The 18,793-nt window shown below is 39.1% G+C and overlaps 25 non-coding genes and 13 pseudogenes across 25 annotated transcripts; 16 read left to right on the top strand and 22 right to left on the bottom strand.

Annotated features, from left to right (window-relative positions):
* Nucleotides 1-261: 261 nt before the first annotated feature.
* Nucleotides 262-380, bottom strand: LOC146031864 (5S ribosomal RNA). Its single transcript, XR_014457317.1, has one exon. It is a non-coding gene; the product is annotated as a 5S ribosomal RNA (ribosomal RNA).
* Nucleotides 381-725: 345 nt separating this feature from the next.
* Nucleotides 726-844, bottom strand: LOC146031997 (5S ribosomal RNA). Its single transcript, XR_014457446.1, has one exon. It is a non-coding gene; the product is annotated as a 5S ribosomal RNA (ribosomal RNA).
* Nucleotides 845-1,189: 345 nt separating this feature from the next.
* On the bottom strand, nucleotides 1,190-1,298 carry LOC146029144 (5S ribosomal RNA; annotated as a pseudogene).
* A 345-nt stretch (nucleotides 1,299-1,643) lies between these two features.
* On the bottom strand, nucleotides 1,644-1,762 carry LOC146031288 (5S ribosomal RNA). Its single transcript, XR_014456757.1, has one exon. It is a non-coding gene; the product is annotated as a 5S ribosomal RNA (ribosomal RNA).
* A 344-nt stretch (nucleotides 1,763-2,106) lies between these two features.
* LOC146034860 (5S ribosomal RNA) lies at nucleotides 2,107-2,225 on the bottom strand. The gene has a single exon (XR_014460264.1). It is a non-coding gene; the product is annotated as a 5S ribosomal RNA (ribosomal RNA).
* A 345-nt stretch (nucleotides 2,226-2,570) lies between these two features.
* LOC146028927 (5S ribosomal RNA) lies at nucleotides 2,571-2,679 on the bottom strand (annotated as a pseudogene).
* Nucleotides 2,680-3,024: 345 nt separating this feature from the next.
* On the bottom strand, nucleotides 3,025-3,143 carry LOC146030999 (5S ribosomal RNA). The gene has a single exon (XR_014456477.1). It is a non-coding gene; the product is annotated as a 5S ribosomal RNA (ribosomal RNA).
* A 344-nt stretch (nucleotides 3,144-3,487) lies between these two features.
* LOC146031634 (5S ribosomal RNA) lies at nucleotides 3,488-3,606 on the bottom strand. Its single transcript, XR_014457096.1, has one exon. It is a non-coding gene; the product is annotated as a 5S ribosomal RNA (ribosomal RNA).
* Nucleotides 3,607-3,951: 345 nt separating this feature from the next.
* Nucleotides 3,952-4,070, bottom strand: LOC146032832 (5S ribosomal RNA). Its single transcript, XR_014458248.1, has one exon. It is a non-coding gene; the product is annotated as a 5S ribosomal RNA (ribosomal RNA).
* Nucleotides 4,071-4,415: 345 nt separating this feature from the next.
* On the bottom strand, nucleotides 4,416-4,524 carry LOC146029001 (5S ribosomal RNA; annotated as a pseudogene).
* A 346-nt stretch (nucleotides 4,525-4,870) lies between these two features.
* On the bottom strand, nucleotides 4,871-4,989 carry LOC146031286 (5S ribosomal RNA). Its single transcript, XR_014456756.1, has one exon. It is a non-coding gene; the product is annotated as a 5S ribosomal RNA (ribosomal RNA).
* Nucleotides 4,990-5,334: 345 nt separating this feature from the next.
* LOC146034176 (5S ribosomal RNA) lies at nucleotides 5,335-5,453 on the bottom strand. The gene has a single exon (XR_014459583.1). It is a non-coding gene; the product is annotated as a 5S ribosomal RNA (ribosomal RNA).
* Nucleotides 5,454-6,188: 735 nt separating this feature from the next.
* Nucleotides 6,189-6,307, top strand: LOC146028675 (5S ribosomal RNA; annotated as a pseudogene).
* Nucleotides 6,308-6,652: 345 nt separating this feature from the next.
* LOC146032169 (5S ribosomal RNA) lies at nucleotides 6,653-6,771 on the top strand. Its single transcript, XR_014457613.1, has one exon. It is a non-coding gene; the product is annotated as a 5S ribosomal RNA (ribosomal RNA).
* Nucleotides 6,772-7,116: 345 nt separating this feature from the next.
* On the top strand, nucleotides 7,117-7,225 carry LOC146029013 (5S ribosomal RNA; annotated as a pseudogene).
* A 345-nt stretch (nucleotides 7,226-7,570) lies between these two features.
* On the top strand, nucleotides 7,571-7,689 carry LOC146034543 (5S ribosomal RNA). The gene has a single exon (XR_014459948.1). It is a non-coding gene; the product is annotated as a 5S ribosomal RNA (ribosomal RNA).
* Nucleotides 7,690-8,034: 345 nt separating this feature from the next.
* LOC146029197 (5S ribosomal RNA) lies at nucleotides 8,035-8,143 on the top strand (annotated as a pseudogene).
* A 345-nt stretch (nucleotides 8,144-8,488) lies between these two features.
* On the top strand, nucleotides 8,489-8,607 carry LOC146034835 (5S ribosomal RNA). Its single transcript, XR_014460238.1, has one exon. It is a non-coding gene; the product is annotated as a 5S ribosomal RNA (ribosomal RNA).
* Nucleotides 8,608-8,952: 345 nt separating this feature from the next.
* Nucleotides 8,953-9,071, top strand: LOC146028097 (5S ribosomal RNA; annotated as a pseudogene).
* Nucleotides 9,072-9,415: 344 nt separating this feature from the next.
* Nucleotides 9,416-9,534, top strand: LOC146034848 (5S ribosomal RNA). Its single transcript, XR_014460252.1, has one exon. It is a non-coding gene; the product is annotated as a 5S ribosomal RNA (ribosomal RNA).
* A 344-nt stretch (nucleotides 9,535-9,878) lies between these two features.
* On the top strand, nucleotides 9,879-9,997 carry LOC146032048 (5S ribosomal RNA). The gene has a single exon (XR_014457496.1). It is a non-coding gene; the product is annotated as a 5S ribosomal RNA (ribosomal RNA).
* A 345-nt stretch (nucleotides 9,998-10,342) lies between these two features.
* LOC146029274 (5S ribosomal RNA) lies at nucleotides 10,343-10,451 on the top strand (annotated as a pseudogene).
* A 346-nt stretch (nucleotides 10,452-10,797) lies between these two features.
* On the top strand, nucleotides 10,798-10,916 carry LOC146030545 (5S ribosomal RNA). Its single transcript, XR_014456036.1, has one exon. It is a non-coding gene; the product is annotated as a 5S ribosomal RNA (ribosomal RNA).
* Nucleotides 10,917-11,262: 346 nt separating this feature from the next.
* On the top strand, nucleotides 11,263-11,381 carry LOC146034900 (5S ribosomal RNA). The gene has a single exon (XR_014460303.1). It is a non-coding gene; the product is annotated as a 5S ribosomal RNA (ribosomal RNA).
* An 800-nt stretch (nucleotides 11,382-12,181) lies between these two features.
* Nucleotides 12,182-12,299, top strand: LOC146034332 (5S ribosomal RNA). Its single transcript, XR_014459739.1, has one exon. It is a non-coding gene; the product is annotated as a 5S ribosomal RNA (ribosomal RNA).
* Nucleotides 12,300-12,643: 344 nt separating this feature from the next.
* On the top strand, nucleotides 12,644-12,762 carry LOC146030320 (5S ribosomal RNA). Its single transcript, XR_014455819.1, has one exon. It is a non-coding gene; the product is annotated as a 5S ribosomal RNA (ribosomal RNA).
* Nucleotides 12,763-13,107: 345 nt separating this feature from the next.
* LOC146029687 (5S ribosomal RNA) lies at nucleotides 13,108-13,216 on the top strand (annotated as a pseudogene).
* A 345-nt stretch (nucleotides 13,217-13,561) lies between these two features.
* LOC146034836 (5S ribosomal RNA) lies at nucleotides 13,562-13,680 on the top strand. The gene has a single exon (XR_014460240.1). It is a non-coding gene; the product is annotated as a 5S ribosomal RNA (ribosomal RNA).
* A 690-nt stretch (nucleotides 13,681-14,370) lies between these two features.
* On the bottom strand, nucleotides 14,371-14,489 carry LOC146033170 (5S ribosomal RNA). The gene has a single exon (XR_014458581.1). It is a non-coding gene; the product is annotated as a 5S ribosomal RNA (ribosomal RNA).
* Nucleotides 14,490-14,834: 345 nt separating this feature from the next.
* LOC146034824 (5S ribosomal RNA) lies at nucleotides 14,835-14,953 on the bottom strand. Its single transcript, XR_014460227.1, has one exon. It is a non-coding gene; the product is annotated as a 5S ribosomal RNA (ribosomal RNA).
* Nucleotides 14,954-15,297: 344 nt separating this feature from the next.
* LOC146034812 (5S ribosomal RNA) lies at nucleotides 15,298-15,416 on the bottom strand. The gene has a single exon (XR_014460215.1). It is a non-coding gene; the product is annotated as a 5S ribosomal RNA (ribosomal RNA).
* Nucleotides 15,417-15,762: 346 nt separating this feature from the next.
* Nucleotides 15,763-15,881, bottom strand: LOC146034800 (5S ribosomal RNA). Its single transcript, XR_014460203.1, has one exon. It is a non-coding gene; the product is annotated as a 5S ribosomal RNA (ribosomal RNA).
* Nucleotides 15,882-16,225: 344 nt separating this feature from the next.
* On the bottom strand, nucleotides 16,226-16,334 carry LOC146029000 (5S ribosomal RNA; annotated as a pseudogene).
* A 345-nt stretch (nucleotides 16,335-16,679) lies between these two features.
* LOC146031285 (5S ribosomal RNA) lies at nucleotides 16,680-16,798 on the bottom strand. Its single transcript, XR_014456755.1, has one exon. It is a non-coding gene; the product is annotated as a 5S ribosomal RNA (ribosomal RNA).
* Nucleotides 16,799-17,143: 345 nt separating this feature from the next.
* On the bottom strand, nucleotides 17,144-17,262 carry LOC146028544 (5S ribosomal RNA; annotated as a pseudogene).
* A 345-nt stretch (nucleotides 17,263-17,607) lies between these two features.
* On the bottom strand, nucleotides 17,608-17,726 carry LOC146033444 (5S ribosomal RNA). Its single transcript, XR_014458853.1, has one exon. It is a non-coding gene; the product is annotated as a 5S ribosomal RNA (ribosomal RNA).
* Nucleotides 17,727-18,071: 345 nt separating this feature from the next.
* Nucleotides 18,072-18,180, bottom strand: LOC146028731 (5S ribosomal RNA; annotated as a pseudogene).
* A 345-nt stretch (nucleotides 18,181-18,525) lies between these two features.
* LOC146028999 (5S ribosomal RNA) lies at nucleotides 18,526-18,634 on the bottom strand (annotated as a pseudogene).
* Between the last annotated feature and the right edge of the window lie 159 nt (nucleotides 18,635-18,793).

Genomic DNA, 18,793 nt, shown 5'->3' with positions numbered 1-18,793 from the left:
GAAAAAAATCATGTGTTGGTAATGTAAAAAGACCAACAGGACACAATATTAGCAGGTGGTCTCAAATTAAACTACTAAAGAGGCTCAACACTATTTAGCTGCCAAAAGCAGTTGGAATTGGGCCGAAACAGTGTGGTAAGTCTTTAGGTGATGGCTATTGTGTCTGTTTGACCTCTCCCAAATGTCTGTATTGGCAATAAAAAGAAAAAGTTTCCAATTTAAATAGCTAGAGAATAAAAACAATTTGCCAGTAATGGGAAAAACCTACAGCACCTGGTGTTCCCATGTGGTCTCCCACCCAAGTACTAACTAGGCCCAACACTGCTTAGCTTCCAAGATCAGACGAGATTGGGCGTATCCAATGTGGTATGGCTGTAGGTGAGATACAGTCACTTTTTTGCCCTCTTCTACTTCTATAACCAGGTAAGCTAATAAAAAAGTTTCCTAACATTATTGGCTTACTGAAAAAAATCATGTGTTGGTAATGTAAAAATACCAACAGGACATAATATTAGCAGGTGGTCTCAAATTAAACTACTAAAGAGGCTCAATACTATTTAGCTGCCAAAAGCAGTTGGAATTGGGCCGAAACAGTGTGGTAAGTCTTTAGGTGATGGCTATTGTGTCTGTTTGACCTCTCCCAAATGTCTGTATTGGCAATAAAAAGAAAAAGTTTCCAATTTAAATAGCTAGAGAATAAAAACAATTTGCCAGTAATGGGAAAAAACCTACAGCACCTGGTGTTCCCATGTGGTCTCCCACCCAAGTACTAACCAGGCCCAACACTGCTTAGCTTCCAAGATCAGACGAGATTGGTCGTATCCAATGTGGTATGGCTGTAGGTGAGATGCAGGCACTTGTTTGCCCTCTTCTACTTCTATCTAAAGGTAAGCTAATAAAAAAGTTTCCTAACTATATTGGCTTACTGAAAAAAATCATGTGTTGGTAATGTAAAAAGACCTACAGGACATAATATTAGCAGGTGGTCTCAAATTAAACTACTAAAGAGGCTCAACACTATTTAGCTGCCAAAAGCAGTTGGAATTGGGCCGAAACAGTGTGGTAAGTCTTTAGGTGATGGCTATTGTGTCTGTTTGACCTCTCCCAAATGTCTGTATTGGCAATAAAAAGAAAAAGTTTCCAATTTAAATAGCTAGAGAATAAAAACAATTTGCCAGTAATGGGAAAAAACCTACAGCACCTGGTGCTCCCATGTGGTCTCCCACCCAAGTACTAACCAGGCCCAACACTGCTTAGCTTCCGAGATTGAGCGTATCCAATGTGGTATGGCTGTAGGTTAGATACAGTCACTTTTTTGCCCTCTTCTACTTCTATAACCAGGTAAGCTAATAAAAAAGTTTCCTAACATTATTGGCTTACTGAAAAAAATCATGTGTTGGTAATGTAAAAAGACCTACAGGACATAATATTAGCAGGTGGTCTCAAATTAAACTACTAAAGAGGCTCAATACTATTTAGCTGCCAAAAGCAGTTGGAATTGGGCCGAAACAGTGTGGTAAGTCTTTAGGTGATGGCTATTGTGTCTGTTTGACCTCTCCCAAATGTCTGTATTGGCAATAAAAAGAAAAAGTTTCCAATTTAAATAGCTAGAGAATAAAAACAATTTGCCAGTAATGGGAAAAATCCTACAGCACCTGGTGTTCCCATGTGGTCTCCCACCCAAGTACTAACCAGGCCCAACACTGCTTAGCTTCCAAGATCAGACGAGATTGGGCGTATCCAATGTGGTATGGCTGTAGGTGAGATGCAGGCACTTGTTTGCCCTATTCTACTTCTATCTAAAGGTAAGCTAATAAAAAAGTTTCCTAACTATATTGGCTTACTGAAAAAATCATGTGTTGGTAATGTAAAAAGACCTACAGGACATAATATTAGCAGGTGGTCTCAAATTAAACTACTAAAGAGGCTCAATACTATTTAGCTGCCAAAAGCAGTTGGAATTGGGCCAAAACAGTGTGGTAAGTCTTTAGGTGATGGCTATTGTGTCTGTTTGACCTCTCCCAAATGTCTGTATTGGCAATAAAAAGAAAAAGTTTCCAATTTAAATAGCTAGAGAATAAAAACAATTTGCCAGTAATGGGAAAAAACCTACAGCACCTGGTGTTCCCATGTGGTCTCCCACCCAAGTACTAACCAGGCCCAACACTGCTTAGCTTCCAAGATCAGACGAGATTGGGCGTATCCAATGTGGTATGGCTGTAGGTGAGATGCAGGCACTTGTTTGCCCTCTTCTACTTCTATCTAAAGGTAAGCTAATAAAAAAGTTTCCTAACTATATTGGCTTACTGAAAAAAATCATGTGTTGGTAATGTAAAAAGACCTACAGGACATAATATTAGCAGGTGGTCTCAAATTAAACTACTAAAGAGGCTCAACACTATTTAGCTGCCAAAAGCAGTTGGAATTGGGCCGAAACAGTGTGGTAAGTCTTTAGGTGATGGCTATTGTGTCTGTTTGACCTCTCCCAAATGTCTGTATTGGCAATAAAAAGAAAAAGTTTCAAATTTAAATAGCTAGAGAATAAAAACAATTTGCCAGTAATGGGAAAAAACCTACAGCACCTGGTGTTCCCATGTGGTCTCCCACCCAAGTACTAACCAGGCCCAACAATGCTTAGCTTCCAAGATCAGGCGTATCCAATGTGGTATGGCTGTAGGTGAGATAGAGTCACTTTTTTGCCCTCTTCTACTTCTATAACCAGGTAAGCTAATAAAAAAGTTTCCTAACATTATTGGCTTACTGAAAAAAATCATGTGTTGGTAATGTAAAAAGACCTACAGGACATAATATTAGCAGGTGGTCTCAAATTAAACTACTAATGAGGCTCAACACTGTTTAGCTGCCAAAAGCAGTTGAAATTGGTCCGAAACAGTGTGGTAAGTCTTTAGGTGATGGCTATTGTGTCTGTTTGACCTCTCCCAAATGTCTGTATTGGCAATAAAAAGAAAAAGTTTCCAATTTAAATAGCTAGAGCATAAAAACAATTTGCCAGTAATGGGAAAAAACCTACAGCACCTGGTGTTCCCATGTGGTCTCCCACCCAAGTACTAACCAGGCCCAACACTGCTTAGCTTCCAAGATCAGACGAGATTGGGCATATCCAATGTGGTATGGCTGTAGGTGAGATGCAGGCACTTTTTTGCCCTCTTCTACTTCTATCTAAAGGTAAGCTAATAAAAAAGTTTCCTAACTATATTGGCTTACTGAAAAAAATCATGTGTTGGTAATGTAAAAAGACCAACAGGACACAATATTAGCAGGTGGTCTCAAATTAAACTACTAAAGAGGCTCAACACTATTTAGCTGCCAAAAGCAGTTGGAATTGGGCCGAAACAGTGTGGTAAGTCTTTAGGTGATGGCTATTGTGTCTGTTTGACCTCTCCCAAATGTCTGTATTGGCAATAAAAAGAAAAAGTTTCCAATTTAAATAGCTAGAGAATAAAAACAATTTGCCAGTAATGGGAAAAACCTACAGCACCTGGTGTTCCCATGTGGTCTCCCACCCAAGTACTAACCAGGCCCAACACTGCTTAGCTTCCAAGATCAGACGAGATTGGGCGTATCCAATGTGGTATGGTTGTAGGTGAGATACAGTCACTTTTTTGCCCTCTTCTACTTCTATAACCAGGTAAGCTAATAAAAAAGTTTCCTAACATTATTGGCTTACTGAAAAAAATCATGTGTTGGTAATGTAAAAATACCAACAGGACATAATATTAGCAGGTGGTCTCAAATTAAACTACTAAAGAGGCTCAATACTATTTAGCTGCCAAAAGCAGTTGGAATTGGGCCGAAACAGTGTGGTAAGTCTTTAGGTGATGGCTATTGTGTCTGTTTGACCTCTCCCAAATGTCTGTATTGGCAATAAAAAGAAAAAGTTTCCAATTTAAATAGCTAGAGAATAAAAACAATTTGCCAGTAATGGGAAAAAACCTACAGCACCTGGTGTTCCCATGTGGTCTCCCACCCAAGTACTAACCAGGCCCAACACTGCTTAGCTTCCAAGATCAGACGAGATTGGGCGTATCCAATGTTGTATGGCTGTAGGTGAGATGCAGGCACTTGTTTGCCCTCTTCTACTTCTATCTAAAGGTAAGCTAATAAAAAAGTTTCCTAACTATATTGGCTTACTGAAAAAAATCATGTGTTGGTAATGTAAAAAGACCTACAGGACATAATATTAGCAGGTGGTCTCAAATTAAACTACTAAAGAGGCTCAACACTATTTAGCTGCCAAAAGCAGTTGGAATTGGGCCGAAACAGTGTGGTAAGTCTTTAGGTGATGGCTATTGTGTCTGTTTGACCTCTCCCAAATGTCTGTATTGGCAATAAAAAGAAAAAGTTTCCAATTTAAATAGCTAGAGAATAAAAACAATTTGCCAGTAATGGGAAAAAACCTACAGCACCTGGTGTTCCCATGTGGTCTCCCACCCAAGTACTAACCAGGCCCAACACTGCTTAGCTTCCGAGATTGAGCGTATCCAATGTGGTATGGCTGTAGGTTAGATACAGTCACTTTTTTGCCCTCTTCTACTTCTATAACCAGGTTCAGCTAATAAAAAAGTTTCCTAACATTATTGGCTTACTGAAAAAAATCATGTGTTGGTAATGTAAAAAGACCTACAGGACATAATATTAGCAGGTGGTCTCAAATTAAACTACTAAAGAGGCTCAATACTATTTAGCTGCCAAAAGCAGTTGGAATTGGGCCGAAACAGTGTGGTAAGTCTTTAGGTGATGGCTATTGTGTCTGTTTGACCTCTCCCAAATGTCTGTATTGGCAATAAAAAGAAAAAGTTTCCAATTTAAATAGCTAGAGAATAAAAACAATTTGCCAGTAATGGGAAAAATCCTACAGCACCTGGTGTTCCCATGTGGTCTCCCACCCAAGTACTAACCAGGCCCAACACTGCTTAGCTTCCAAGATCAGACGAGATTGGGCGTATCCAATGTGGTATGGCTGTAGGTGAGATGCAGGCACTTGTTTGCCCTATTCTACTTCTATCTAAAGGTAAGCTAATAAAAAAGTTTCCTAACTATATTGGCTTACTGAAAAAAATCATGTGTTGGTAATGTAAAAAGACCTACAGGACATAATATTAGCAGGTGGTCTCAAATTAAACTACTAAAGAGGCTCAACACTATTTAGCTGCCAAAAGCAGTTGGAATTGGGCCGAAACAGTGTGGTAAGTCTTTAGGTGATGGCTATTGTGTCTGTTTGACCTCTCCCAAATGTCTGTATTGGCAATAAAAAGAAAAAGTTTCCAATTTAAATAGCTAGAGAATAAAAACAATTTGCCAGTAATGGGAAAAAACCTACAGCTCCTGGTGTTCCCATGTGGTCTCCCACCCAAGTACTAACCAGGCCCAACACTGCTTAGCTTTCAAGATCAGACGAGATTGGGCGTATCCAATGTGGTATGGCTGTAGTTGAGATACAGTCACTTTTTTGCGCTCTTCTACTTCTATAACCAGGTAAGCTAATAAAAAAGTTTCCTAACTGTATTGGCTTACTGAAACAAATCATGTGTTGGTAATGTAAATAGACCTACAGGACATAATATTAGCAGGTGGTCTCAAATTAAACTACTTAAGAGGCTCAACACTGTTTAGCTGCCAAAAGCAGTTGGAATTGGTCCGAAACAGTGTGGTAAGTCTTTAGGTGATGGCTATTGTGTCTGTTTCACCTCTCTCAAATGTCTGTATTGGCAATAAAAAGAAAAAGTTTCCAATTTAAATAGCTAGAGAATAAAAACAATTTGCCAATAATGGGAAAAAAACTACAGCACCTGGTGTTCCCATGTGGTCTCCCACCCAAGTACTTACCACCCAAATGGCAAATTGTTTTTATTCTCTAGCTATTTAAATTGGAAACTTTTTCTTTTTATTGCCAATACAGACATCTGTGAGAGGTCAAACAGACACAATAGCCATCACCTAAAGACTTACCACACTGTTTCGACCTAATTCCAACTGCTTTTGGCAGCTAAACAGTGTTGAGCCTCTTTAGTAGTTCAATTTGAGACCACCTGCTAATATTATGTCCTGTAGGTCTTTTTACATTACCAACACATGATTTTTTTCAGTAAGCCAATACAGTTAGGAAACTTTTTTATTAGCTTACCTGGTTATAGAAGTAGAAGAGGGCAAAAAAGTGCCTGTATCTCACCTAAAGCCATACCACATTGGATACGCCCAATCTCGTCTGATCTTGGAAGCTAAGCAGTTTTGGGCCTAGTTAGTACTTGGGTGGGAGACCACATGGGAACACCAGATGCTGTAGGTTTTTTTCCCATTACTGGCAAATTGTTTTTATTCTCTAGCTATTTAAATTGGAAACTTTTTCTTTTTATTGCCAATACAGACATTTGAGAGAGGTGAAACAGACACAATAGAAATCACCTAAAGACTTACCACACTGTTTTGGCCCAATTCCAACTGCTTTTGGCAGCTAAACAGTGTTGAGCCTCATTAGTAGTTTAATTTGAGACCACCTGCTAATATTATGTCCTGTAGGTCTTTTTACATTAGCAACACATGATTTTTTTAGTAAGCCAATAATGTTAGGAAACTTTTTTATTAGCTTACCTGGTTATAGAAGTAGAAGAGGGCAAATAAGTGACTCTATCTCACCTACAGTCATACCACATTGGATACGCCCAATCTCATCTGATCTTGGAAGCTAAGCAGTGTTGGGCCTGGTTAGTACTTGGGTGGGAGACCACATGGGAACACCAGGTGCTGTAGGTTTTTTCCCATTACTGGCAAATTGTTTTTATTCTCTAGCTATTTAAATTGGAAACTTTTTCTTTTTATTGCCAATACAGACATTTGGGAGAGGTCAAACAGACACAATAGCCATCACCTAAAGACTTTCCACACTGTTTCGGCCCAATTCCAACTGCTTTTGGCAGCTAAACAGTGTTGAGCCTCTTTAGTAGTTTAATTTGAGACCACCTGCTAATATCATGTCCTGTAGGTCTTTTTACTTTACCAACACATGATTTTTTTCAGTAAGCCAATACAGTTAGGAAACTTTTTTATTAGCTTACCTGGTTATAGAAGTAGAAGAGGGCAAAAAAGTGCCTGTATCTCACCTACAGCCATACCACGTTGGATACGCCTGATCTTGGAAGCTAAGCAGTGTTGGGCCTGGTTAGTACTTGGGTGGGAGACCACATGGGAACACCAGGTGCTGTAGGTTTTTTCCCATTACTGGCAAATTGTTTTTATTCTCTAGTTATTTAAATTGGAAACTTTTTGTTTTTATTGCCAATACAGACATTTGAGAGAGGTGAAACAGACACAATAGCCATCACCTAAAGACTTACCACACTCTTTCGGCCCAATTCCAACTGCTTTTGGCAGCTAAACAGTGTTGAGCCTCATTAGTAGTTTAATTTGAGACCACCTGCTAATATTATGTCCTGTAGGTCTTTTTACATGAGCAACACATGATTTTTTTCAGTAAGCCAATAATGTTAGGAAACTTTTTTATTAGCTTACCTGGTTATAGAAGTAGAAGAGGGCAAAAAAGTGCCTGTATCTCACCTACAGCCATACCACATTGGATACGCCCAATCTCGTCTGATCTTGGAAGCTAAGCAGTGTTAGGCCTGGTTAGTACTTGGGTGGGAGACCACATGGGAACACCACGTGCTGTAGGTTTTTTCCCATTACTGGCAAATTGTTTTTATTCTCTAGCTATTTAAATTGGAAACTTTTTCTTTTTATTGCCAATACAGACATTTGAGAGAGGTGAAACAGACACAATAGAAATCACCTAAAGACTTACCACACTGTTTTGGCCCAATTCCAACTGCTTTTGGCAGCTAAACAGTGTTGAGCCTCATTAGTAGTTTAATTTGAGACCACCTGCTAATATAATGTCCTGTAGGTCTTTTTACATTAGCAACACATGATTTTTTTCAGTAAGCCAATAATGTTAGGAAACTTTTTTATTAGCTTACCTGGTTATAGAAGTAGAAGAGGGCAAAAAAGTGCCTGTATCTAACCTACAGCCATACCACGTTGGGTACGCCTGATCTTGGAAGCTAAGCAGTGTTGGGCCTGGTTAGTACTTGGGTGGGAGACCACATGGGAACACCAGGTGCTGTAGGTTTTTTCCCATTACTGGCAAATTGTTTTTATTCTCTAGCTATATAAATTGGAAACTTTTTGTTTTTATTGCCAATACAGACATTTGAGAGAGGTGAAACAGACACAATAGCCATCACCTAAAGACTTACCACACTGTTTCGGCCCAATTCCAACTGCTTTTGGCAGCTAAACAGTGTTGAGCCTCATTAGTAGTTTAATTTGAGACCACCTGCTAATATTATGTCCTGTAGGTCTTTTTACATGAGCAACACATGATTTTTTTCAGTAAGCCAATAATGTTAGGAAACTTTTTTATTAGCTTACCTGGTTATAGAAGTAGAAGAGGGCAAAAAAGTGACTGTATCTCACCTACAGCCATACCAAATTGGATACGCCCAATCTCGTCTGATCTTGGAAGCTAAGCAGTGTTGGGCCTGGTTAGTACTTGGGTGGGAGACCACATGGGAACACCAGCTGCTGTAGGTTTTTTCCCATTACTGGCAAATTGTTTTTATTCTCTAGCTATTTAAATTGGAAACTTTTTCTTTTTATTGCCAATATAGACATTTTAGAGAGGTGAAACAGACACAATAGCCATCACCTAAAGACTTACAACACTGTTTTGGCCCAATTCCAACTGCTTTTGGCAGCTAAACAGTGTTGAGCCTCATTAGTAGTTTAATTTGAGACCACCTGCTAATATTATGTCCTGTAGGTCTTTTTACATTACCAACACATGATTTTTTTCAGTAAGCCAATAATGTTAGGAAACTTTTTTATTAGCTTACCTGGTTATAGAAGTAGAAGAGGGCAAAAAAGTGCCTGTATCTCACCTACAGCCATACCACATTGGATACGTCCAATCTCGTCTGATCTTGAAAGCTAAGCAGTGTTGGGTCTGGTTAGTACTTGGGTGGGAGACCACATGGGAACACCACGTGCTGTAGGTTTTTTCCCATTACTGGCAAATTGTTTTTATTCTCTAGCTATTTAAATTGGAAACTTTTTCTTTTTATTGCCAATACAGACATCTGGGAGAGGTCAAACAGACACAATAGCCATCACCTAAAGACTTACCCCACTGTTTCGGTCCAATTCCAACTGCTTTTGGCAGCTAAATAGTGTTGAGCCTCTTTAGTAGTTTAATTTGAGACCACCTGCTAATATTATGTCCTGTAGGTCTTTTTACATTACCAACACATGACTTTTTCAGTAAGCCAATACAGTTAGGAAACTTTTTTATTAGCTTACCTGGTTATAAAAGTAGAAGAGGGCAAAAAAGTGACTGTATCTCACCTACAGCCATACCACATTGGATACGCCCAATCTCGTCTGATCTTGGAAGCTAAGCAGTGTTGGGCCTGGTTAGTACTTGGGTGGGAGACCACATGGGAACACCAGGTGCTGTAGGTTTTTTCCCATTACTGGCAAATTGTTTTTATTCTATAGCTATTTAAATTGGAAACTTTTTCTTTTTATTGTCAATACAGACATTTGAGAGAGGTGAAACAGACACAATAGCCATCACCTAAAGACTTACCACACTGTTTTGGCCCAATTCCAACTGCTTTTGGCAGCTAAACAGTGTTGAGCCTCATTAGTAGTTTATTTGAGACCACCTGCTAATATTATGTCCTGTAGGTCTTTTTACATTACCAACACATGATTTTTTTCAGTAAGCCAATAATGTTAGGAAACTTTTTTATTAGCTTACCTGGTTATAGAAGTAGAAGAGGGCAAAAAAGTGACTCTATCTCACCTACAGCCATACCACATTGGATACGCCCAATCTCATCTGATCTTGGAAGCTAAGCATTGTTGGGCCTGGTTAGTACTTGGGTGGGAGACCACATGGGAACACCAGGTGCTGTAGGTTTTTTCCCATTACTGGCAAATTGTTTTTATTCTCTAGCTATTTAAATTGGAAACTTTTTCTTTTTATTGCCAATACAGACTTCTGGGAGAGGTCAAACAGACACAATAGCCATCACCTAAAGACTTACCACACTGTTTCGGCCCAATTCCAACTGCTTTTGGCAGCTAAACAGTGTTGAGCCTCTTTAGTAGTTTAATTTGAGACCACCTGCTAATATAATGTCCTGTTGGTCTTTTTACTTTACCAACACATGATTTTTTTCAGTAAGCCAATACAGTTAGGAAACTTTTTTATTAGCTTACCTGGTTATAGAAGTAGAAGAGGGCAAAAAAGTGCCTGTATCTCAACTACAGCCATACCACGTTGGATACGCCTGATCTTGGAAGCTAAGCAGTGTTGGGCCTGGTTAGTACTTGGGTGGGAGACCACATGGGAACACCAGGTGCTGTAGGTTTTTTCCCATTACTGGCAAATTGTTTTTATTCTCTAGCTATTTAAATTGGAAACTTTTTGTTTTTATTGCCAATACAGACATTTGAGAGAGGTGAAACAGACACAATAGCCATCACCTAAAGACTTACCACACTGTTTCGGCCCAATTCCAACTGCTTTTGGCAGCTAAACAGTGTTGAGCCTCATTAGTAGTTTAATTTAAGACCACCTGCTAATATTATGTCCTGTAGGTCTTTTTACATGAGCAACACATGATTTTTTTCAGTAAGCCAATAATGTTAGGAAACTTTTTTATTAGCTTACCTGGTTATAGAAGTAGAAGAGGGCAAAAAAAGTGCCTGGATCTCACCTACAGCCATACCACATTGGATACGCCCAATCTCGTTTGATCTTGGAAGCTAAGCAGTGTTGGGCCTGGTTAGTACTTGGGTGGGAGACCACATGGGAACACCAGGTGCTGTAGGTTTTTTCCCATTACTGGCAAATTGTTTTGTATTCTTTAGCTATTTAAATTGGAAACTTTTTCTTTTTATTGCCAATATAGACATTTGAGAGAGGTGAAACAGACACAATAGCCATCACCTAAAGACTTACAACACTGTTTTGGCCCAATTCCAACTGCTTTTGGCAGCTAAACAGTGTTGAGCCTCATTAGTAGTTTAATTTGAGACCACCTGCTAATATTATGTCCTGTAGGTCTTTTTACATTACCAACACATGATTTTTTTCAGTAAGCCAATAATGTTAGGAAACTTTTTTATTAGCTTACCTGGTTATAGAAGTAGAAGAGGGCAACAAAGTGCCTGTATCTCACCTACAGCCATACCACATTGGGTACGCCCAATCTCGTCTGATCTTGGAAGCTAAGCAGTGTTGGGTCTGGTTAGTACTTGGGTGGGAGACCACATGGGAACACCACGTGCTGTAGGTTTTTTCCCATTACTGGCAAATTGTTTTTATTCTCTAGCTATTTAAATTGGAAACTTTTTCTTTTTATTGCCAATACAGACATCTGTGAGAGGTCAAACAGACACAATAGCCATCACCTAAAGACTTACCACACTGTTTCGACCTAATTCCAACTGCTTTTGGCAGCTAAACAGTGTTGAGCCTCTTTAGTAGTTCAATTTGAGACCACCTGCTAATATTATGTCCTGTAGGTCTTTTTACATTACCAACACATGATTTTTTTCAGTAAGCCAATACAGTTAGGAAACTTTTTTATTAGCTTACCTGGTTATAGAAGTAGAAGAGGGCAAAAAAGTGCCTGTATCTCACCTACAGCCATACCACATTGGATACGCCTGATCTTGAAAGCTCAGCAGTTTTGGGCCTAGTTAGTACTTGGGTGGGAGACCACATGGGAACACCAGATGCTGTAGGTTTTTTTCCCATTACTGGCAAATTGTTTTTATTCTCTAGCTATTTAAATTGGAAACTTTTTCTTGTTATTGCCAATACAGACATTTGAGAGAGGTGAAACAGACACAATAGAAATCACCTAAAGACTTACCACACTGTTTCGGCCCAATTCCAACTGCTTTTGGCAGCTAAACAGTGTTGAGCCTCATTAGTAGTTTAATTTGAGACCACCTGCTAATATTATGTCCTGTAGGTCTTTTTACATTAGCAACACATGATTTTTTTCAGTAAGCCAATAATGTTAGGAAACTTTTTTATTAGCTTACCTGGTTATAGAAGTAGAAGAGGGCAAAAAAGTAACTGTATCTCACCTACAGCCATACCACATTGGATACGCCCAATCTCGTCTGATCTTGGAAGCTAAGCAGTGTTGGGCCTGGATAGTACTTGGGTGGGAGACCACATGGGAACACATGTGCTGTAGGTTTTTTCCCATTACTGGCAAATTGTTTTTATTCTCTAGCTATTTAAATTGGAAACTTTTTATTTTTATTGCCAATACAGACATTTGAGAGAGGTGAAACTGACACAATAGCCATCACCTAAAGACTTACCACACTGTTTCGGCCCAATTCCAACTACTTTTGGCACCTAACAGTGTTGAGCCTCATTAGTAGTTTAATTTGAGACCACCTGCTAATATTATGTCCTGTAGGTCTTTTTACATTACCAACACATGATTTTTTTCAGTAAGCCAATAATGTTAGGAAACTTTTTTATTAGCTTACCTGGTTATAGAAGTAGAAGAGGGCAAAAAAGTGACTGTATCTCACCTACAGCCATACCACATTGCATACGCCCAATCTCATCTGATCTTGGAAGCTAAGCAGTGTTGGGCCTGGTTAGTACTTGGGTGGGAGACCACATGGGAACACCAGGTGCTGTAGGTTTTTTCCCATTACTGGCAAATTGTTTTTATTCTCTAGCTATTTAAATTGGAAACTTTTTCTTTTTATTGCCAATACAGACATTTGGGAGAGGTCAAACAGACACAATAGCCATCACCTAAAGACTTTCCACACTGTTTCGGCCCAATTCCAACTGCTTTTGGCAGCTAAACAGTGTTGAGCCTCTTTAGTAGTTTAATTTGAGACCACCTGCTAATATCATGTCCTGAAGGTCTTTTTACTTTACCAACACATGATTTTTTTCAGTAAGCCAATACAGTTAGGAAACTTTTTTATTAGCTTACCTGGTTATAGAAGTAGAAGAGGGCACAAAAGTGCCTGTATCTCACCTACAGCCATACCACGTTGGATACGCCTGATCTTGGAAGCTAAGCAGTGTTGGGTCTGGTAAGTACTTGGGTGGGAGACCACATGGGAACACCACGTGCTGTAGGTTTTTTCCCATTACTGGCAAATTGTTTTTATTCTCTAGCAATTTAAATTGGAAACTTTTTCTTTTTATTGCCAATACAGACATCTGGGAGAGGTCAAACAGACACAATAGCCATCACCTAAAGACTTACCACACTGTTTCGGCCTAATTCCAACTGCTTTTGGCAGCTAAACAGTGTTGAGCCTCTTTAGTAGATTAATTTGAGACCACCTGCTAATATTATGTCCTGTAGGTCTTTTTACATTACCAACACATGATTTTTTTCAGTAAGCCAATACAGTTAGGAAACTTTTTTATTAGCTTACCTGGTTATAGAAGTAGAAGAGGGCAAAAAAGTGCCTGTATCTCACCTACAGCCATACCACATTGGATACGCCCAATCTCGTCTGATCTTGGAAGCTAAGCAGTGTTGGGCCTGGTTAGTACTTGGGTGGGAGACCACATGGGAACACCAGGTGCTGTAGGTTTTTTCCCATTACTGGCAAATTGTTTTTATTCTCTAGCTATTTAAATTGGAAACTTTTTGTTTTTATTGCCAATACAGACATTTGAGAGAGGTGAAACAGACACAATAGCCATCACCTAAAGACTTACCACACTGTTTCGGCCCAATTCCAACTGCTTTTGGCAGCTAAACAGTGTTGAGCCTCATTAGTAGTTTAATTTGAGACCACCTGCTAATATTATGTCCTGTAGGTCTTTTTACATGAGCAACACATGATTTTTTTCAGTAAGCCAATAATGTTAGGAAACTTTTTTATTAGCTTACCTGGTTATAGAAGTAGAAGAGGGCAAAAAAAGTGCCTGTATCTCACCTACAGCCATACCACATTGGATACGCCCAATCTCAACCAGGTAAGCTAATAAAAAAGTTTCCTAACATTATTGGCTTCCTGAAAAAAATCATGTGTTGGTAATGTAAAAAGACCTACAGGACATAATATTAGCAGGTGGTCTCAAATTAAACTACTAATGAGGCTCAACACTGTTTAGCTGCCAAAAGCAGTTGGAATTGGGCCAAAAAAGTGTGGTAAGTCTTTAGGTGATGGCTATTGTGTCTGTTTGACCTCTCCCAAATGTCTGTATTGGCAATAAAAAGAAAAAGTTTCCAATTTAAATAGCTAGAGAATAAAAACAATTTGCCAGTAATGGGAAAAAACCTACAGCACCTGGTGTTCCCATGTGGTCTCCCACCCAAGTACTAACCAGGCCCAACAATGCTTAGCTTCCAAGATCAGAAAAGATTGGGCGTATCCAATGTGGTATGGCTGTAGGTGAGATAGAGTCACTTTTTTGCCCTCTTCTACTTCTATAACCAGGTAAGCTAATAAAAAAGTTTCCTAACATTATTGGCTTACTGAAAAAAATCATGTGTTGGTAATGTAAAAAGACCTACAGGACATAATATTAGCAGGTGGTCTCAAATTAAACTACTAATGAGGCTCAACACTGTTTAGCTGCCAAAAGCAGTTGAAATTGGTCCGAAACAGTGTGGTAAGTCTTTAGGTGATGGCTATTGTGTCTGTTTGACCTCTCCCAAATGTCTGTATTGGCAATAAAAAGAAAAAGTTTCCAATTTAAATAGCTAGAGAATAAAAACAATTTGCCAGTAATGGGAAAAAACCTACAGCACCTGGTGTTCCCATGTGGTCTCCCACCCAAGTACTAACCAGGCCCAACACTGCTTAGCTTCCAAGATCAGACGAGATTGGGCGTATCCAATGTGGTATGGCTGTAGGTGAGATGCAGGCACTTTTTTGCCCTCTTCTACTTCTATCTAAAGGTAAGCTAATAAAAAAGTTTCCTAACTATATTGGCTTACTGAAAAAAATCATGTGTTGGTAATGTAAAAAGACCAACAGGACACAATATTAGCAGGTGGTCTCAAATTAAACTACTAAAGAGGCTCAACACTATTTAGCTGCCAAAAGCAGTTGGAATTGGGCCGAAACAGTGTGGTAAGTCTTTAGGTGATGGCTATTGTGTCTGTTTGACCTCTCCCAAATGTCTGTATTGGCAATAAAAAGAAAAAGTTTCCAATTTAAATAGCTAGAGAATAAAAACAATTTGCCAGTAATGGGAAAAACCTACAGCACCTGGTGTTCCCATGTGGTCTCCCACCCAAGTACTAACCAGGCCCAACACTGCTTAGCTTCCAAGATCAGACGAGATTGGGCGTATCCAATGTGGTATGGCTGTAGGTGAGATACAGTCACTTTTTTGCCCTCTTCTACTTCTATAACCAGGTAAGCTAATAAAAAAGGTTTCCTAACATTATTGGCTTACTGAAAAAAATCATGTGTTGGTAATGTAAAAATACCAACAGGACATAATATTAGCAGGTGGTCTCAAATTAAACTACTAAAGAGGCTCAATACTATTTAGCTGCCAAAAGCAGTTGGAATTGGGCCGAAACAGTGTGGTAAGTCTTTAGGTGATGGCTATTGTGTCTGTTTGACCTCTCCCAAATGTCTGTATTGGCAATAAAAAGAAAAAGTTTCCAATTTAAATAGCTAGAGAATAAAAACAATTTGCCAGTAATGGGAAAAAACCTACAGCACCTGGTGTTCCCATGTGGTCTCCCACCCAAGTACTAACCAGGCCCAACACTGCTTAGCTTCCAAGATCAGACGAGATTGGGCGTATCCAATGTGGTATGGCTGTAGGTGAGATGCAGGCACTTGTTTGCCCTCTTCTACTTCTATCTAAAGGTAAGCTAATAAAAAAGTTTCCTAACTATATTGGCTTACTGAAAAAAATCATGTGTTGGTAATGTAAAAGACCTACAGGACATAATATTAGCAGGTGGTCTCAAATTAAACTACTAAAGAGGCTCAACACTATTTAGCTGCCAAAAGCAGTTGGAATTGGGCCGAAACAGTGTGGTAAGTCTTTAGGTGATGGCTATTGTGTCTGTTTGACCTCTCCCAAATGTCTGTATTGGCAATAAAAAGAAAAAGTTTCCAATTTAAATAGCTAGAGAATAAAAACAATTTGCCAGTAATGGGAAAAAACCTACAGCACCTGGTGTTCCCATGTGGTCTCCCACCCAAGTACTAACCAGGCCCAACACTGCTTAGCTTCCGAGATTGAGCGTATCCAATGTGGTATGGCTGTAGGTTAGATACAGTCACTTTTTTGCCCTCTTCTACTTCTATAACCAGGTAAGCTAATAAAAATGTTTCCTAACATTATTGGCTTACTGAAAAAAATCATGTGTTGGTAATGTAAAAAGACCTACAGGACATAATATTAGCAGGTGGTCTCAAATTAAACTACTAAAGAGGCTCAATACTATTTAGCTGCCAAAAGCAGTTGGAATTGGGCCGAAACAGTGTGGTAAGTCTTTAGGTGATGGCTATTGTGTCTGTTTGACCTCTCCCAAATGTCTGTATTGGCAATAAAAAGAAAAAGTTTCCAATTTAAATAGCTAGAGAATAAAAACAATTTGCCAGTAATGGGAAAAATCCTACAGCACCTGGTGTTCCCATGTGGTCTCCCACCCAAGTACTAACCAGGCCCAACACTGCTTAGCTTCCAAGATCAGACGAGATTGGGCGTATCCAATGTGGTATGGCTGTAGGTGAGATGCAGGCACTTGTTTGCCCTATTCTACTTCTATCTAAAGGTAAGCTAATAAAAAAGTTTCCTAACTATATTGGCTTACTGAAAAAAATCATGTGTTGGTAATGTAAAAAGACCTACAGGACATAATATTAGCAGGTGGTCTCAAATTAAACTACTAAAGAGGCTCAACACTATTTAGCTGCCAAAAGCAGTTGGAATTGGGCCGAAACAGTGTGGTAAGTCTTTAGGTGATGGCTATTGTGTCTGTTTGACCTCTCCCAAATGTCTGTATTGGCAATAAAAAGAAAAAGTTTCCAATTTAAATAGCTAGAGAATAAAAACAATTTGCCAGTAATGGGAAAAAACCTACAGCTCCTGGTGTTCCCATGTGGTCTCTTACCCAAGTACTAACCAGGCCCAACACTGCTTAGCTTTCAAGATCAGACGAGATTGGGCGTATCCAATGTGGTATGGCTGTAGTTGAGATACAGTCACTTTTTTGCGCTCTTCTACTTCTATAAAAAGGTAAGCTAATAAAAAAGTTTCCTAACTGTATTGGCTTACTGAAACAAATCATGTGTTGGTAATGTAAATAGACCTACAGGACATAATATTAGCAGGTGGTCTCAAATTAAACTACTTAAGAGGCTCAACACTGTTTAGCTGCCAAAAGCAGTTGGAATTGGTCCGAAACAGTGTGGTAAGTCTTTAGGTGATGGCTATTGTGTCTGTTTCACCTCTCTCAAATGTCTGTATTGGCAATAAAAAGAAAAAGTTTCCAATTTAAATAGCTAGAGAATAAAAACAATTTGCCAATAATGGGAAAAAAACTACAGCACCTGGTGTTCCCATGTGGTCTCCCACCCAAGTACTTACCGGGCCCAACACTGCTTAGCTTCCAAGACCAGACGAGATTGGGCGTATCCAATGTGGTATGGCTGTAGGTGAGATGCAGGCACTTGTTTGCCCTCTTCTACTTCTATCTAAAGGTAAGCTAATAAAAAAGTTTCCTAACTATATTGGCTTACTGAAAAAAATCATGTGTTGGTAATGTAAAAAGACCTACGGGACATAATATTAGCAGGTGGTCTCAAATTAAACTACTAAAGAGGCTCAACACTATTTAGCTGCCAAAAGCAGTTGGAATTGGGCCGAAACAGTGTGGTAAGTCTTTAGGTGATGGCTATTGTGTCTGTTTGACCTCTCCCAAATGTCTGTATTGGCAATAAAAAGAAAAAGTTTCCAATTTAAATAGCTAGAGAATAAAAACAATTTGCCAGTAATGGGAAAAAACCTACAGCACCTGGTGTTCCCATGTGGTCTCCCACCCAAGTACTAACCAGGCCCAACACTGCTTAGCTTCCAAGATCAGGCGTATCCAATGTGGTATGGCTGTAGGTGAGATAGAGTCACTTTTTTGCCCTCTTCTACTTCTATAACCAGGTAAGCTAATAAAAAAGTTTCCTAACATTATTGGCTTACTGAAAAAAATCATGTGTTGGTAATGTAAAAAGACCTACAGGACATAATATTAGCAGGTGGTCTCAAATTAAACTACTAATGAGGCTCAACACTGTTTAGCTGCCAAAAGCAGTTGAAATTGGTTCGAAACAGTGTGGTAAGTCTTTAGGTGATGGCTATTGTGTCTGTTTGACCTCTCCCAAATGTCTGTATTGGCAATAAAAAGAAAAAGTTTCCAATTTAAATAGCTAGAGAATAAAAACAATTTGCCAGTAATGGGAAAAAACCTACAGCACCTGGTGTTCCCATGTGGTCTCCCACCCAAGTACTAACCAGGCCCAACACTGCTTAGCTTCCGAGATTGAGCGTATCCAATGTGGTATGGCTGTAGGTTAGATACAGTCACTTTTTTGCCCTCTTCTACTTCTATAACCAGGTAAGCTAATAAAAAAGTTTCCTAACATTATTGGCTTACTGAAAAAAATCATGTGTTGGTAATGTAAAAAGACCTACAGGACATAATATTAGCAGGTGGTCTCAAATTAAACTACT

The sequence above is a fragment of the Crinia signifera genome, chromosome 8 (genome assembly GCF_055691185.1).
Source record: "Crinia signifera chromosome 8, ASM5569118v1, whole genome shotgun sequence".
Lineage (NCBI taxonomy): Eukaryota > Metazoa > Chordata > Amphibia > Anura > Myobatrachidae > Crinia > Crinia signifera.
This window is presented reverse-complemented; position numbering and strand designations above follow the sequence as displayed.